We start from the raw sequence: 18371 nt of genomic DNA, 5'->3' as shown, positions 1-18371 counted from the left end.
TTCGAGCCCCGCATCAGGCTCTGTGCTGACAGCTCAGAGCCTGGAGCCTGCTTCAGATTCTGTGTCTCCCTCTCTCTCTGCCCCTCCCCAGCTTGTGCTTTATCTCTCTCTCTCTCTCTCTCTCTCTCTCTCTCTCTCTCTCTCTCAAAACTGTATAAACATTAAAAAATATTTAAAAATCAATGTCGATAAGGTGAATCAGCATTGGAGGGGAGGTATGTGTGTGTCAGGGAAGGCTTTTTTGAATGATTGAGACCTAAACTGAATTTAAAGTACAGAGGAAAGGCGGGTGGGAAAGAGTGAGCAGCCCAAGGTAAGGCACAGAATGGGAAGACCACATGTTGTGTTTAGGGAGCTCCAAGTAGTGAAAGCATTGGGTATTCACTGCCAGGGTGGCCGGGGTATTAGGAGACAGGTGGTGGCCAGAGAGGAAAAGATGGCTGAGGGACGTACCCAAAGAAGTGGGTAGGTACACTTTCCCGCAGGTAGCAGATCAGAGCTGTTTTTCAGACATATATATGAAAGCCGTGTGGAGAAGAGCACACTCATTGGTCCAGCAGCCCCTAGGGTCAGTTTGGCTCGGCTAGGAGTAAAAAACAGGTGGAATGAAAAAGATCAACCAGTCTTCACTGTGTTGCAAGCAGAAAACCTGAGTTGGGAGGAGCTTGGCTTGAGGAACTGGAGAGATCCCAAGAAATTTCCCAGCCAGACTTGTGTCACATGCTAGAGGACACAGCTGCCTAGGTCTGTCTAGGTCATTGATTCAGGATCGCCTGTGGAGCCCTGCTCTTGGCAGTCTCGCCCTGGGACAGTGCAGCTTCCTGACACCCTGGCAGAGCCTCCCAGGTGCTGAGTCAGTGCTGAACAGAGGGAAGAGGAGAAAGAAGAACCGGTATGGTTCTCAGTGGAACCTCCTCTGAGTCCTGAGTGAAGGCAGCAGAAATGAAGAGAAGGAAAATTATGGCCCTGGTGTTTCTGCATAAAATGCTTATGCTCCAAATTTTCTCACTAGATGTGGTACGATTCAGAGCATCAAAGGCAGGTAAACCAGAGAAAGAGGGAGAGGGAGAGGGAGAGGGAGAGGGAGAGGGAGAGGGAGAGGGAGAGGGAGAGGGAGAGGGAGAGGGAGAGGGAGAGGCAGAGGGAGAGGGAGAGGCAGAGGGAGAGGGAGAGGGAGAGGGAGAGGGAGAGGGAGAGGGAGAGGGAGAGGGAGAGGGAGAGGCAGAGGGAGAGGGAGGAGAATGGCTGGGTTGGGATACAGCAGGTGTAGAAAAGCGTTCTTCTTCCTTCCTTTTTCCAGCTGTCCTTACACTGGAGCTGCCTCAGTCCCATGCACTCAACAGAAAAGGGAATGATGAACCAGGTGGATATACTTTCAGAAGCTCCCAAGCGGGAATTCTAAACTTTGCATATTCATTTTGATAATATTTATAAAAAGAAAACCGTTCTCAAATTCAACCTATCCCCCGCCCCCGAAATCAATCACTCCACCTTTGGCTTGGACCTGGGGACAGAGGTGCAAGTCCCCATCTCATTAGCACAGGCTCACCTTTTCCCTTTCTCCCCTCTACTTCCAGCTCCTCCTGCTCAAGGCACTGAGAAGGCACTCAGCAAGTGGCTGAGTCTGACAAATTCCCTGTCATAAAGTTAATAGCATATTCACAGTTGACCCCTGGGGGATGTGCTTCTCATCAACCCCAACAGATTGCAAAGCCCTGGCTTACTATTTACCACCATATCCTAGTATCTACTGGGCAGTCTCGTGCACAGAACAAACAATAAATGTCTGTGGGATGGACAGGTGCAAAAGTTGGGAACACGGTATGTTCCATCAATAAGGGAATGATTAAATAAAACATAGTACATTCATACCCAGGAAAACAGATTTTTGTTTGTTTGCCTTTATGACTCAAATTTAGATAAATGTACCTGGAAAGAGTTTCAGAGCATACTGTTTCACTTTAAAAAATAAAAATTAAATTAAAGAACAAAATATTCTATGAGGTCACTTATATAAAACAAAACAAAACCACACACACACAAAAACAAAGGTATATCTTTATGTGTATGCGTATGTATGACTATATAAACACATTAGGAAAGTTTGTAAGAACACCCACTGAACTTGTAACAGTGATAACTTCTAAAAAAGAAAGTCAGGGGTTAATGTTAATGGGGACTTTAACTGTGTTTATACATTGTTTACAATTCTTTCCAATCAATAATGTATTACTTGCATAATTTAAAATAAAGTATAATCTACAAATCAAAGACATAATTTTTTAAATCTGAAATTATTTTATGTGATTTTCTTCATCCTGTAAAACTTTGCTTGAATGAGTTAAAGAGCCTGAGGAAGTCAGTAGACCTAGTTCCCACTTGGGCAAGGGTTTATTTATCCTGCTTATCTCCAGTTAGAGCCAACAACGCTAATGATTCTGAATAGCACAGGCCACTCCTTGGCCATCCCATCCACTCCCACCCACGACTTCAACTATCACCTCTATGTGGATGACTCCCAAACGCCTCTTTCCAGACACAGCCTCTCTCCACAAGCTGCAGTCCTGACTTTCCAACTTCCTGTTGGGTACAGCCAACACCCCATGTACAAAACCAGACTCCTGTCCTCCTCCTCTCCCTAATTCAATTCTTTTGCCTAACTCCCTCCTTCCTATTAACTGTCATCTTCTTTTTCCCAGGAACCAAGAAAGGAAGTTTCCCATTCATCTCTAGCCCTCTTTATCCATATATCGACCCAGTTAACTGTTACATTCTAGTGATTTTTCAAAGAAATTCTTCCCAACTGTTAACTCCCTTCTGTTGCCACTGACACCACATCAGATCAGGTCCTTTTTCACCCATAACCTGGACTAGGGGAATAGCCTTCTAAATGGTCTCCTTGCTCCTGACAGCTTTGATCACCAGAGGAAAGAAACTTAAAAACAACAACAACAACAACAACAACAACAACAACTTAGTGTTAGATGCTTTTTCATATACCATCTCACATGGCTGCCTAGGTCATACAACAATCCCTGGTACAAGGTATTATTGTCCTAATTTTGGAGGTTTTAAAACTAAGGTCGAGAATTTGCAAGGTGATTTGCAAAAAGCCTCACAGCTATTAGTTGCTGGAATTTTGATCTGAACCCTTGTCTGTTGATTCCAGAGCTCGTGGTTTTTCCACCACAGTTGGGAACTTCTATGGATCCTTACCTTCTAAAAGATAAAATACACACCTCTTAACCTGCCTTGAAGGCCTTCAACATTCTAGCTTCAAACCTAACTTTGTAACAGTATAGAGTACGCACCTGTCAAACACACTAATGTTTCACGTGCTTTATTTCATTTAACCCACCACAAATCTATGAGGTAGGTACGATGATTATGTTCATTTTATGGATTCAGAAACTGATGCAAAGTGAGATTAAAAATAGATTACTATGTTGGGGTGCCTGGGTGGCTCAGTCAGTTAGGTGTCTGACTTCGGCTCAGGTCATGATCTCACAGTTTTTGAGTTCGAGCCCCACGTCAGGCTCTGTGTTGACAGCTCGGAGCCTGGAGCCTGCTTCGGATTCTATGTCTCCCTCTCTCTCTGCCCTACCCCTGCTTGCTCTCTGTCTCTCAAAACTCAATAAACATTAAAAAAAAACTAAAGAAAATAGATTACTATGTAAATCAAAAATTATCTCAAAATAAAATTTAAAAAATAGCTCAAGCAACATTACCCAGCTAGTAAAGCTGGATTTCAAACTGAGGTCTGTCTAGCTAGAGAAATTTTTAGGAGGCAGAATGGACAGGTAATTCAGTTCATGCACTCAATCAACATTTGTCACAGGCTCAGTACTATGCTGGGGCTGGAGACAGGAGAAGGGAGCACTGACAGTAATAGCTGCTCCTATGGAGCATATGCTCTATTGGGAAAGGCAGATATTGAAATGGGAAGGCGAAGCCTGCAGTGCTAAGAGACCATGGACTCAGAAGGAGTAGCCTTGGAGAGCTGAGGGTATCGGTAAGTCAGTCACTGCAATAAGGAACATGGGAGAAATAGGTTTGGGAAAAGACTGAGCTCAATTTGAGACACAAGTTTTGGGAGGATGTCACACAGGCAGCTGGATATGCAGGTGTGGAGCTCAAGAAGAGCACAAAAAGATCTGGAACCATTGATGCAAAGGTGAAACACAACTTATGACAGTGGATTTAACCTAAGGAATCCCAGCATTTATGCAGGCAAACAAGGAAAGAGAGGCCTCAAAGGAGCCCCTGCCCATCTGGCTGACTAACACTCTCCTGTGAACAAACCTTCTGAGGACTGCTTCACCTTTTCCCAAGCAGGAACACCTTTCCCTTCTTTCTATCAAGCCACACCATGCCTCAGTTAAGCCCTCACCTTGTACCAGAACACTCCAACCCAGAGCTTCCTCTCCTGGACTCAAGTCATGGAACAAATGGCCGGAGACTCCACCATTTCTTTGTAAGGATACTGAAAATTTCAAGTATTTGTGCCCTGTGTCTCCCTAACTGAACTGAAAGCTCTTTAATGACAAATCACTGGTTTCAAATTAGGAATACAGTTAATCCTCTTTACAGAACCAATCAATAGTAGTCAATTCCAAAAAAAAAAAAGTGTAATAAAGCAGTAAATCAATAGCCAAGCATTTATGTAAACTAGTTACTCCAGAAGGACCGGAATGCCTTCCTCAATACAACAGCAACCAGCATCCTGGGCATGCTCTCAAGTTTTCCCCTGAGCCTCTACACTGAATAGAGCCAGTCACAAGGTGACCTCTTCTTGTGCATTTCTCGTCTGTTCCTTGGAATGTGCCACGTTCTTTAGGCTTAGCAGCCCTTGCTTCCAGAATCCTTCAAGTTGAAAAAAAAAAAATGTCTTCCAAAGGGAAGAAATGAGGGTGAAAATGATTTGCTCAAGGAAACACCAAGTAGCAGCCAAAGAAGCATCTTTCCCATGAGTCAAGCCACAGTTTTAACCAAGCCCCTTTAACAAAATCTTGTCATATTTTATGGCTCATAAATGATTCCTCACTCATAAAGTTTACACTACCCTTCCATACATAAATAAATGTCCGAGCTATAGAGAAAGGGAGAGAGTTAGTAACTTCTTGTTTCACAAATCACAGAAACTGTCAGGTTCTCACCCGCATTATCACCTGGCTCAGGTAAGCCCAGGTTAGGCAGCAGCTTTGGGGGTATTGCTCATCCCATCGGCAAGCACAGTTGCTGACACACAGGAGTGACTCAATGTGACCTCTGTGTATATCAGTGATGAATGGATGAGAAAAGAAGTTTGGGAAAAAACAAAACTGTAGAAAAGAATGAGGAGGCAGGCAATGAAGGGTGACATGTAAGTAGCAAGAGTGAGAAGAGACAACCAACCACCCCCTACATCTGAGGCTCAGACTCTCCCCAACTTCTCCACAAAGACACCAACACAGTAGCAACATTTCGGGGTCAGTGTCTCAATCCTACAGCTGTGAAATACACACTTAACAGTATTCACCATTTAGTATTTTTAAGCTTTGTAACTGCCTTCTTTCTTTCTCTTCATGTGCCTTAGGAACACTTTTTTTTTTTTAACCTTTCAGCTAAATTAAGCCTTGACACCGAAATTGACAACTACTAGATTCTTAGGCAATGATGCAGCCCAAGCTTGTCCTTTGGGTTTGCCTCAGTGCTGCTTTAACATCCCATTGCTCCAGAAAAGATCTGTCTTTGGTGTCTGGTATCCTCAGGGATGGTGCCTAACCCTCTAATGGCAGAGTTCCCATTCTGCCTATCTTATGAGAGACACAAAGAAGCATGAGTGTCCCCAGTATTTAAAAAAAAAAAAAAAAAAGAGCATTGATCGCATTTTCACAACACAGGAAGAGCCCCAGTTAACCCATCTCTGATATGCACTTTATCCTACTTACTTTGCCACACAAACAGCATCTCTAGCTCCTCACCATATTGGAGGCTGCCCCTGTCACTCTCAGGAAAGCACAGGGTGGTCTCCTGGAATCCAGTCTATGCATACCCAGGAGCAGCAGCTAATTTTAACAGCAGCCTTTGATGACCATGGCTAAAATCTAGCTAAAAAGAATTCCAAAGTACAATCCAAATGGGTTCTAGATTAACCTCTATCTTAGAGATATAATTCATTAATACAATGATAATAAATTGCCACAACAAGACTGCAAGCATGGTTTAATGGTAGATTTGTTAATGTAATGTAACACAGCAGTAGGTCAAATGTGAAAAAAGCATTAAATCACCTCAAAGATTACCCTTTTGGCATGTGACATAATGCAACTTCCTTTTATTTCTTTTTAAAATATGTGACTACAAAATTACTTTCTCAAAGTGATTTAAGCTTTTTAAAAACAAAAGACAATGTTACATTTCTTAGTGAATATGAAAAGCATTTCCATTAAAATCGGGATTAAATTAAAAGGTCTATGATCCTTATTCTTAGTTAATAATACTCTGGAATTTCTGATTCACAAGAGAAATAATCATTACTTGTGGATAATACAATTCTCCACATAGAAAGCTCAAGAGAATCAGCTAAAAGATTAAGATGATTAAATAAAAAACATTTTTTAAAAATAAGAGAAATATAATATGAAAGTTACTACAAAACTTAACTGAGAGACATTTGAGTAAACGAGTAAATTAAGAAACATACTGAAAGGATAAAGAAGATGTGGTATATGTATACAATGGAATATTACTCAGCCATAAAGAAGAATGAAACATGGTCATCCAACATGGATGAACCTAGAGAGCGTTATGCTAAGTTAGATAAGTCAGACAGAGAGAGACAAGTACTATATGATTTCACTTGTACATGGAATCTAAAAAACAAAACAAATAAACAAAGAAACAGACCCTTAAATACAGACAACAAACTGGAGATGGGGGGACAGATGGGTGAATTAGATAAAGGTGATTAAAAAGTATAAACCTCCTAATATATAATAAATAAGTCTTAGGGATGAAAACTACAGCATAGGGAAGATAGTCAATAATATTGTAATAACGTTTATGGTGACAGATGGTGATGACACATTGTAATGAGCATTGAGTAATGTACAGAATTGTCAAATCAATATATTGCACAATTAAAACTAATACAACATTGTATATAAATTATACCTCAGTGATAAATTTTTTTTAGAAAAGAAAAATAAACATACCAGAATGTAAAGACTAATTACTATAAAGACATTCATTCTTCTTGAATTAATATATAGATTTATTTCAATCCCAGTCAGAATCTCAGTGGATTTTTGAGATTTGACAAAATGTCTCAAAATTTAATTTGCAATAAAAAGCAAAAAATAGTAATAATAAAGAAAATTTGAATAGCTATAATGAGAGAGAACTTCCTTTATGTGATACTAATATATATTATAAGGCTAACATAAATAAAACAGTGAGGTACTCAAGCATTTGAAGATAGATTATCTTATGCCTGAAACTAACTTTAGAATAAACAAAATGAGATTAGAAGTTGCCTAGGATTATCCAATGTATGTATTATTGAGGGAAATTATATAAGGAATATAAATATATATGAGGAATAAATATATTATTAAGGAAAATTAAGTATTTAGAAAACAGGTTAGATCTTCAGCTAATAATATGTACAAAAAAACTTATTCCAAATGAAAATTTGAATGTAAAATGCCCCTGAAAAGCTAGGGGCACCTGGGTGGCTCAGTCACTTAAGCTCTGACTTCCACTCAGGTCATGATCTCACAGCTCATGGGTTCAGCCCGAATCAGGCTCTGTGCTGACAACTCAGAGCCTGGAGCCTGCTTCGGATTCTGTGTCTCCTTCTCTTCTGCCCCTCCCCTGCTCACACTGTGTCTCTCTTTCCTTCAAAAATAAATAAACACTAAAAAAAAATTTTTTTAAAGCCTGAAAAGCTAAAAAATATAATCATAGAAAATAGATAAAGACTACAAATTTAAAGGCCATGGAAGTAATTATCAGGAAGGACTAGATCTGCCTGGTCATATGGAAATTAAAATTTTCTATATGTTAAAAAACATGCTAAACATTTCAAAAATATGATATTTCATTAATATATATAGTATCCCATAGTGGGGGTAAACATAATCTGCTTAATTATGCTTAACAAAGTTAGGTGAAAACTTATAAAACATGAAAACATGATCTCAATTTGGAAAAAAAAAAAAACAGGAAAAAAAACCCTAGAAAGCCATGAACCAAATGTTAGTAATTACTCTAGACAATAGAATTGTGGTTGATTTTTGGACTTTTCTTTATCATACTTCTATTTCCCAAAATAAACATATTGTTTTGCAATCAAGAAAAAAATGCTAACTTTGAGCCCCGCATCAGGCTCTGTGCTGACAGCTTGGAGCCTGAAGCGTGCTTCGGATTCTGTGTCTCCCTCTCTCTCTGACCCTCCCCCACTCACACTCTGTCTCTCTCTCAAAAATAAAATAAACATTTAAAAAATTTTAAAAAAAAGAAAAATGCTAGTTGAGAGAAACAGCAGCAAGTGACAAAGACAGGAAATTACTTATAAAAATACAGGATGCAGGAATGTTATATTCTTAATTCATGAAGAAGTCTCAAGTTAAAAAAAGATAAATGGACAAAAATGACAATTAAACAACCAAAAAAGCACAATTATGTGTTATATATTTATCAATATGTATATTTATTTCTAGTAAGCAAAGAAATGCACAAACTATGAAACACCAAGTCTAGTATCTTTCACTGACATCCACTGGAAAGACTACTCTAGTATATCAGAAGTAGAAGCACAAATTGGTACAACCTTTTTGGAGAGCATTTTGGCAGTACGTATCAGGGGTCTCTAAGAAAATTCTACACTTTGATTTGTGGTACTTCCACTTCCAGGGACTCTGTGCTAAAGACAGAATGAGAGATCTAGGCAATGGAGAGGTATTTAAATAGAAAAAAAATCAGGGATCAACAGCGAAATTTCCAGCAGTAGGGGAATGGATAAGCCCTCCATGGGACCACATGATAGAATGAGACCCAACCACTGAAATCAAAGTTTGGAAACACCAAATGAGGTGGAAACATCTTTTGTTGTTGTTGTTGTTGTTGTTGTCAATTTTATTTGTTTATTTTGAGAGAGACAGATAAAGTGTGAGAAGGGGAGGGGCAGAGAGAGACAGACAGAGAGAGGGAGAGAATCCCAAGCAGGTTCCATGCTGTCAGCTCTGAGCCTGATGTAGGACTTGAACTCGTGAAGCCATGAGATCATGACCTGAGCCGAAATCAAGGGTCAGAGTCTTAACTGACTAAGCCACCCAGCCGCCTCTAATGTGCAAACATCTTAATGATGGACTGTTAGGCAAAGAACCCAGGATTCAAAATTGAGTATTATATATCTACAGTATGGTCTTAATTCTGTTTGAAACAAAGGTCTCAGTTTTGCCACTCCCCAGCTAGGTGGCTTTGATCAAATCCTTGAGTCTCTCAAGGAGATCAGTTCTTTCAACTTTAAAAGTAAGAGGGAGACAATTGGACCCTTCCTTTCTAGCCCTCAATTTTCACTGTTGGATGACATAGCACATAATAAAAAAGTAATAAACAAGTCATAAATGGGTATATAACGTCTGCATTAACAATTAAAAAATTTAAAAAATAATAAGTAAAAGAATTGTAGTTAAAATTGTTTGGATTAAAGATTCTTTTTTTTAAATTAGTATATCCTAAATAGGTGACATATTTTAGATCTGTGCTAAGATAGTGATAATTCATTAGAACTATACGGTGTGGCTAGAAATAAGCACACTCTTATCCTCTGTAACTAATTTGATCTGGGCTTGCCTGCCTGAGTTGGGAACACACTTCACCTGTTGTCAGCCATCCCATGACTTGGCATTGGTGAGGCTCCGCCCATTCTCAGTCAGCAAGGGGGTGGTCATGGGAGAACCTGCAAGGCTGTCTGACTGCTATGTTGCATAGTGGATGATGGTCACTTTTTTGGAGTTCTTTTTGTAAATTTCTTTAGCTTCTGTGTATATTAGCTCAAGAAATTCTTACCTTCCTCTGTTAGGTTCAAATAATAATTGAGCATATTTCTTTCACAACTGCCTGGAGCTTTACCAATCCCTCCCACTATGAATTGTAAAACCATGCCGGAGGCACGATGAAAGAAAAACCTCAAACACAGTAAACCAGGCTGAGTTAGGGCCTGAGTTATTGAGCCTGCTGAGTGGCAAAGAAGTGAATCTAAATCTGCTCAGACCCCAGCAGTTAACAAAACTGCAGACAGAGTGAGGTTTATACTTTGCCCTATCATCCAAATTCATTCTGCCTTGGGGCGGGGAGGGGAGGGGGGGAGGAACACATTTCATGCCAAAAGTTTTTAACTTCTGTGAATTTTAACCACCTCTCTGAAATTGACAAACCAGACTGCCAGAGAGGGCTTCAATTCTCCCAGGCAAACAAACCATAGGTGAAAATATGTTCATCAATGAAATCTGAGTTCATGTTATTAATAATAACAAATGAATTGAAACTTCTTTAGAAATGACAGTAACTTGAACCAAATCCAGTGATATCCAAATTAAACTCTGTTATATGATATTTTAATCCCAGATGTGTATAGTATATACTCAGTCACATGTGTTTTTCCCAGTGATTTTTTTCCATTCCCTGGATTTTCCATAGTCAGTGATATTATATAGTTTAAACCTAAAATGAAGTCATCAAAACAGAGTCTCTCCTTGCTTCTGCCTCTTCCTTAATTCTGAATATTGCAGCCCTACTGTTTTATTATTATAATGCAGTTGTTCTTATAAGGCATTAAAAACATATAAATGATCATTGTGTTTTGTTGTATCTCTGGACTTATAAGGACTCATAATCAGCCCCTCTTAAGGGAGACTTACCAGTACTTTTATAAATGGATCACATTTTCTTGGGGCCACCAGAGCAGATCACGCCACAGAGTGTGCAGCAATGCCACCACTAAGTAGATAATGGCACTGACCAGCACTGTGTGACCAATAACCCTGTCAAGCTTAGCCACCCCGTTTATGTTTACATTTTGTTAAATCCTAAGGGTAGAGAGGAAAGGATTCAACAGTGTTCAGTCTGTATTATGGACCAAATGCCTTGGAGAAGAAAAAGGGAGGAGACGGGAGTTTCATTTTGCTCCTCTTATCCCAGCCCTTACATCTGGCAGGCAGGGGAGGAAAGAAGAAATGTCTTGCAAATCCTAAAAGTAGCAGAGACCCTGCTTCCTGGCAGAGGGTAGTGAGGCCTCAGAGACCTTGAGGAGGTGAGGCTGCTGTAGAGGCAGCCTCAAGTTACTGCACCTGAAGTCACCTGCGGTCAGGGACAATGGAAAGCTCAGTGGTAACCAGGCAGAGAGAGGAGGAACAGCAGATCTCCAGCTGCAGCCCCGTTAGGAGAGCAGAACCCTGTGAAGACACAAGGCTAGTTTCTTCTTCTATTGTGTCATTGGGAGACTTAAAAACGATCCTGAGAGCTAGTGTTTGTTGAATTTTTATTGTGAATCAGGCACTGTTCTAAGCCCTTTGCATGAATCATCTCATTTATTATGTAGATTCTATTGCCCCTCCCATTGCATACATGAGGAAGTTTAGGTCCCAATAGACGAAGGTTATGCAGATTGTATATAAGTAGTAGAGTTGGGATGTAAACAGATCTAAGCAACATGTATCCAAATCCCAAATTTGTAAAATGCAATTAGAGAAAATACAGAGTTATATATCTTGCACATCCAAGTCTCTGGGCTAAAGGTCTTCTTCAGAGTGCGTTAACATGCAGGTTGGTTCCTCTCAAACTTCTCTGCCTCTCTAGCAATAGAACTGCCCTTCCAGGACAAATCTAAAGCAGAACTTCAATATATAAATAAAATTAATAAGAGCAAGGCTGCAGGGCAGAAACAGGGTGAAGGGCTGAGGTCTTCTCCTACCATATCCTTCACCTGGCGGAGGCCCCAAACACTCCTGGAACATAGTTTGAAAACCACTGGTTTCGACCAATACCACTCTGAATTATGTGCTTGAGAGACAAAAGCAGCACAGCTAGAAAACCAACAATAGCCAGCTAAACCAAAGGAAAAAGGCAAAAATAACCCTCCCCCCGGCCTCAAGAGTCACAGTGGTACCTCACTATCCCCTGACACTAACCATCTCAAGTTTGAGCATTTGAGGGGCCAGAAGAAGGTGGAATTCAGGGTTGGAGCAGAGAGTCAGGAATGAGGCAAATCCAATAAACAGGCAGAGGTGGGAAGCAGAGCCAACAGGACTCCTGGGCCAGCGGTCTGTGGTGAGTGAGCGAGGCTGCTGTAAGAACAGAGGTGGGAACGAGAGGGAGGCCTGCACAAGAACTGCTCCCAGAGTCGGCGTCCTCCGGCTATGAGACGGCAATGGCAAAAACTCACCGAGCACTTCAGTACCAGGCTTTTGGGGCAATGGGGGGACTACACTGCCCTCCTTCTCACTGATTCAAATACTATCTTTACCTTCCATACAGTAACATACTGTTCAGGGGCTGATACTGTCAGACTAAGCAGACAGAAATAAATGCCTGCTTCGGGGAGTAGTGTGGGTAACACTTAAGAGCGTCAGACTCCTTGGCATCACACTCTAGCTCTGCCACTACTAACTGTGTAACCTCGGGAAAGTTATTGAACCTCTCGGTGCCTCAGTTTCCTCTTCTCTGATCTGCAGAACACAAAAGCACCTATTTCAGAAGGCGGCTGTGAGGATGACAGGTTAATACACGTAAAGTACTCAGAACAGTACCCAGCAAGGTTTGCCCTAGGTATTGGCTGTTATCGTTCCCTTATTAGGAGAGCTTTTGTTTCTGCACCCAACCACTTTCTGGTTTCTCTTCCATGCCATATTAGTTTCTTATTGTTGCTGTGATAAATTGCCACAGTTTCTGTGGCTTTAACAACATAAATTTGTTATCTTACAGTTTTGAAGGTCAGAAGTCTAAAATGGGTTGGTAGGGCTGCATTCCTTCTGGAGGCTCTAGGGAAGAATCCATTTTCTTGCCTTTTCCAGCTTCTAAGAGGCCTGCATTCCTTGGCTCATAACCTCTACCTCCTACTAGAGACTCTGATCCTCTTGCCTCCCTTTTATAAGGACCCTCTTGATCAGACTAGGCCCACCCAGATAATTTCCTTATCTTAAAATCTTTAATTGCATCTGCTCAGTCCCTTTTGTCGTGTAAAGTAACATATTTATAGGTTCTGGGGATTAAGACTTGGACACCTTTAGACGACTATTGGAATTATTCAGCCTACGACACATGCCTCTCCAAAGTCTAAAACTGCACACTGGCAAGGCTAAGGTAGACCCGGAGGGCAAGAACAATAATATTAGTAGCTAACTTTTTGAGCACTATGTACCTGGCACTATGCAAAGTGCTTTAAGTGCTTTAAGATCTTACTCAGGTCTCACAGCAACCCTGTAAAATTACTACCCTACAGAAAGGATAATTTCTTGTCTAAGGTTGTACAGCTAGTAGGTGGTAAAGCCTATGTAAACCAGGTAAGTTTGATTCTAGTGTCCTTGTATTTCACCAATAGAATACCTTTTCCCTACACCTTAAGCTATTATAACTTAGGGAGAGGGGAAAAGGGTTGCACCATGACAATCAGGGGCCTCAGAGACTGTGCCATAAAAGGCAAAATGCTCCCTGGATACAGAGAGACAGGGGTCCTGCACAGCCCATACTAAAAGATCCACACAAATAGTGAAGCACTCAGAACATTTTATTATACTCAAAGGAGAAACCTTGGGATTAATTAAGAATTTCTTCAAGTATACCCAGGAAGGGACCACTTAGTCTTGCCACCACTTGGGGAGGGAAAGTGAAAAGCCCATTCCCGACCCTGGGCCAGGTCTGCAGTTCTAGTCAACCTCCAAAAAGAAGATAGGAACTCACAGTCTCCTGTGAAGAGACTTCCAACTGAGTCACACGGATCCAGATCCTCTGAAAGCATACCAGGAAGTCTCAGAACCCCTGTGGGCCACCAGAGTGGCCCCACCAGTGTTCAGCAGTCAGTATACACCAGGGCCAAACCATCCCCCCTGCCTTCTACCCCATAACAGTTATGAGTATATAACCTGCCACGTGCCACTGGTTTCAACAAGGGACCAGTAATTTTACCAATACCACGATGAATGGCCTCTTTTTCTATCAGTTCTTACACGGTGAATGGCTCAAATTTTCTATCAGTTCCTACATGGCGAATGGCTCAAAATCAACTATGATGGGCACAAGGTGGAAAGGGGAAAGGCAAACAACTGCTAAGCACACGTGGTTTAACTAACCATTCATAGCATCTCAACCTCAACTGCTAAACAATTTAGCCACAGCCCTACCTGAAACTTTCTAATCAGCGGAGTTATAGCTACCTGGCTTCACCCAGCCAAAAAAAGTGGCCATTTGTTTGTTTTGGGTGACGAGACCAGAGGCTGATGCAGAATAGCACAGTGGTCAAGGGAATGGACTCTGAAGCCAGCCTGCTCTGACTGCCTCCTGGCTCTGGCACTTTCTTGCTATGACCCATGAAAGTTACTTAACCTTTTAGGTCCCGGGTTTCCCCATCTTTAAGATGCACATGATAATGGAGGTCCATACTCCTTCATCCAAATCAGAAGATTTTTGGCTTTTATAATGGTAAGACAGTACCGTGTGCCATATATCACATAACACTGTTGGTAGGATCCACAGCAAACATGTCCATTCTTTCTGAAATAAGAATGTATGAACAGTTCTCACCAGGTGAGAAAAATAAAGACTACCTCATGTCAAGTCAGACCAAATTTTGTAGCCAAACTTATGAAAACCAGTTTTCAGAGCTTGTTTTGATTTTAGAATTGCAGGTAAGGGATAACACGTCTCTGGCACTTGCTGCCAGAATGAATGTTCGAATGAAATGAGTTAACAGATGTAGAGTACTTAGAACACTACCTGGAATGCCGTAAGCTCTGCAGAAGTGTTACCAACAACAACTGCTACCATGATTTGCATCTAAATAGACTTGCTAGAGCATTATAAACAGGAACATTTTAATTTATGACTAAATTTGGTTCAGAAATCAGTACCTTGGCGATGAACAGGCATGAACCCTTTAGAACAATATTCCAGGACACGATTTCTGAAACGATGGAAATGTCCTGTATCTTAACTGTCTGGTAGAGCAGCAACTAGCCACATGTAAGTACTGAGCTCTTGAAATCTGGTTCATTAATTTCATTTAATTCTAACTAATTTGAATTTAAAGCCAGGAGCCATATGTGGCTTGTGGCTACCATACTGATGGAGCAGCTATAGAGGGCTAGGATCCAACCTGGCCCATGAAAACCTATTTAAGCCATTAACACAGATGAAATATAGCTTTAGTAAACGTAAGCCTGAGTCCTGCACCCTGAGAGCAGAGAAGACCACGTGATGCTGAAGAGAGTCATCTCTTCCTTTCTAGGCCTTGTGCTTGGCCCATGGCAAAGTACATCTTTGACATCATCTTTACCCTCCCCACTTCTCCATCTCCAACTCCCTTTTTGGGGATCCCACATAACTGGTCCACATGCTTCTCTAAGCCCCATCATACCTCCCAGGCCTTCTACCACAGTGCCATGCTCCCTATCACCTGCCTTCCCTCTCTCCAACCAAATTCCCACTTGCTCAATGCCAAGATGTCAACCAAATGTGAGCAGGAAAGCAACTTGATCAAACAAGCCACTATTACTTTCTCTAACAGCTTCCCTATGTTTCCTTCTAAATCCAGAAGCTCTTAATTGTTGTGTTCCCCAGGAATCCCCCTCTCCTCCCACCCACCCCCAGCAGAGGTAGCCCAGCCAGAGAGAGAGGAGTCTGGGCTGAAGCAGCTGTTGTCCTCCGTAGGCTGCCTGCCAGCCAGGTGTGTGGCAGTTGGGGACTGCCAACACACACACATGCAGAGGGTGCAAATATCTCCTCCTGCCCAAGCATGAGAAACATTCCCTGCTCTCTGCTCTAAAAAAAACATCATGCACGATTCTTTCCAATTATCCTTTATTCATTTAGAAATTTGTAAGTAACAAATTGCACATTAAATTCATTTTTTTTAAGTACACAACAAAAACCCAGAAGAGACTGTGACTAAGAACAGTTGCAAATAAAAAAGAAAACCAACCACCTTCACTGGAATCTAGCTTCACCACAACCCACTTGAGCATGGAATTTTTAATGACACAGGTCAACCTTGGAGCACATCCAAGGAGCTTATGTTACTAGAAGGACTGGAAGAACGTCCCTACAGCTCAGTCTCACCTCTTACTTGGTCCCAAGGCATGGACCAAAGATAATTACTATGCATGGCTCCTAGGTATAAAGAAAATTTCCTCTGTCGGCCTGTAAATGGAGGACACATAAATGGTAAATATTATGTTTTTCAATATATCCTTTCATTTATACTATCTTCTCCAAAGTAAAGATTTGAATCAAAGAACAAAAGTCTTAACACTTAATAGCAGCCCACAATTATTTCACAGGGCCTTCTAGTCGCAAGCACTGTGCTAAGAAAGCCACCATTAATGCCTTCAGTAGGAAAAATGAGACGTGCACATAAATAACTCTGGAAGAAAAGAGAGGTCGGGAAGGTAAAATGCTGCAGGAATCCCAGCAGCGGCAGGTTGACTATTTGGGGTTGGGGTTACCTGGGATGGCCTCACAGCAGCAACAAAACTCAGTCTGAAGGATGGTTAGGATTTAGAATGGTGAAAAGGGGCAGGAAGGGCATTTGGGAAGAGGAAAGGACGTTCTAGCTGACAGCATCATCAGGCATTCTTTAGAAAGTATTCGTGAAGACATGGCTGCATACATCATCCAGAGATAGTTCAACTCCCCTTCTCCCGCAGGGACACACTGTGGGACAGTATCTATGGGGTCACCTTCACCAACCACCCAAGAAAAGTTTTCAAAAATTCTCCCTAGTGGGTCCAGCATTCTTGGCCTCCCCTGTGCCCATTCTGCGGTCGAGGCCCCACCCTATTCTACCAGGGGTGCCGACAAGAAACGCAAGGAAAAGTGCTTAATCTTGCAAGGATCTAAAAGATCTACCAGCAAATTCTGCATAAATGCAACTACAATTATGAACAGCATGCAAATAAAACTTTCCGATGAAGTGAATCTCCCGTAACATCTCTTCAGGGAGCTAGTGAAAATGATGCTGATAAATCTTTAAATGATGAATCTTTCTTACACGGAACAATTGGTTGAGTCGGTTGAACCCACTGTCTCATGGATTAAACACCAGGCAAGGATTAAAAAAAAACCAAACCCATACAATTTATACTGCGCATTTGTTATTAGCCACAACGGCGGGCTTCTGGCTCTATGTTACTCATTATCGCAGCACTAGAAAACATTTTAAAAGACGTGGCCATCCCAATTACCAGTTAAAGTGAGCCCAGGTCCAACATGGGATTTTCTAGGACTTGATGTAGCTCAGTCTCTCCAGGAACTATCTCGTGGGCACCTTCCTTGAAATCCTGTTGCTAGGTGCCGCCTCAAAGAGAACTTATGTTTTCCCTCCTTAGGCTGGCCGCCTCCACAAGCATACAGAAAACGCGGCGGAGACCGAGGCAAACGTGTGAGGGCAGCGAAGTCGGCGCTCAGGGCGCCCTCGGGCCGGAGTGGCCCGCGCGCCCTCGGAGCCCGGCCTCGGGTCGCCCGGGTGGGGGCGGGGCCCGGGCCCCCACGCCAGGTACGGACCCACGCGGCCGCCCTCGCGGATACGCTGGAGTCGCACAGAAAGCGCCCACCTCTCCCCGGCGCCAACCTCGGGAACCGAGCCACACGGTTGCCTCCTCACCTCTGCTCTTCGGGCCAGTCGCGCCGCACCGAGTCCCCAAGTGCAGCGTCCCCTCTGGGACGCGCCTGTCGCTAGCGGCGTCGGGTGTCCCCGCTACCGTGTGTCAGCGGCGGAGCGGGTGCCAGCGGCGCGCCACAGCCACAGGCAAGTGCCCGGGAGGCAGAGCCCGGGGCGCGCCGCCCGCTCTCCCGCCCGCCTTGCTCTAGCGTGTGCGCCCCCGCGGGCGCCGCTCCCTCGCTCCGCGCCCCTGGGCTCTGCGCGCTGCCGGGACGGCACGGCGGCGCGGGCGGCAGCGGGGGCCCCCGCCCTGGGCCGGCCTTTCCCAGAACTCGCCCGCCCCGGGTGAGAGGCCGCGAGCGCCGCCGCGGGCCCCCGGGCGGCCGGGGGAGCGGCCTGAGGCGGGGCCCGCCCCCGGCAAGGGCCGCGCGGAGCAGGCGGGGGCGAGGGGCGGACCCGGCCGCCACCCCCGCCCGGGAGGCCCGCCGCGAGACCCCCGCTCGGCCTCGGGCCC

General features: G+C 43.0%; 1 protein-coding gene across 7 annotated transcripts in view; it reads right to left on the bottom strand.

Annotated features, from left to right (window-relative positions):
- PLCE1 (phospholipase C epsilon 1) overlaps positions 1-18042 on the bottom strand; it is a 321468-nt gene extending 303426 nt beyond the window's left edge. For 3 of the 7 annotated variants that reach the window (XM_053909736.1, XM_053909737.1, XM_053909740.1), the window contains exon 1: positions 17861-18040. The gene's annotated coding sequence lies outside the window, so the exon portion shown is untranslated. Of the gene's footprint in view, positions 1-17860 lie in introns of all 7 variants that reach the window. The other 4 variants (XR_008424888.1, XM_053909742.1, XM_053909739.1 and 1 more) reach the window with 2 other exon arrangements.
- Between the last annotated feature and the right edge of the window lie 329 nt (positions 18043-18371).

Source organism: Panthera pardus, unplaced genomic scaffold, assembly GCF_024362965.1.
Source record: "Panthera pardus isolate Hobbes unplaced genomic scaffold, ASM2436296v1 HiC_scaffold_22, whole genome shotgun sequence".
Lineage (NCBI taxonomy): Eukaryota > Metazoa > Chordata > Mammalia > Carnivora > Felidae > Panthera > Panthera pardus.
The sequence above is the reverse complement of the archived record's forward strand: the minus strand, read 5'-3'. Positions and strand labels throughout refer to the sequence as shown.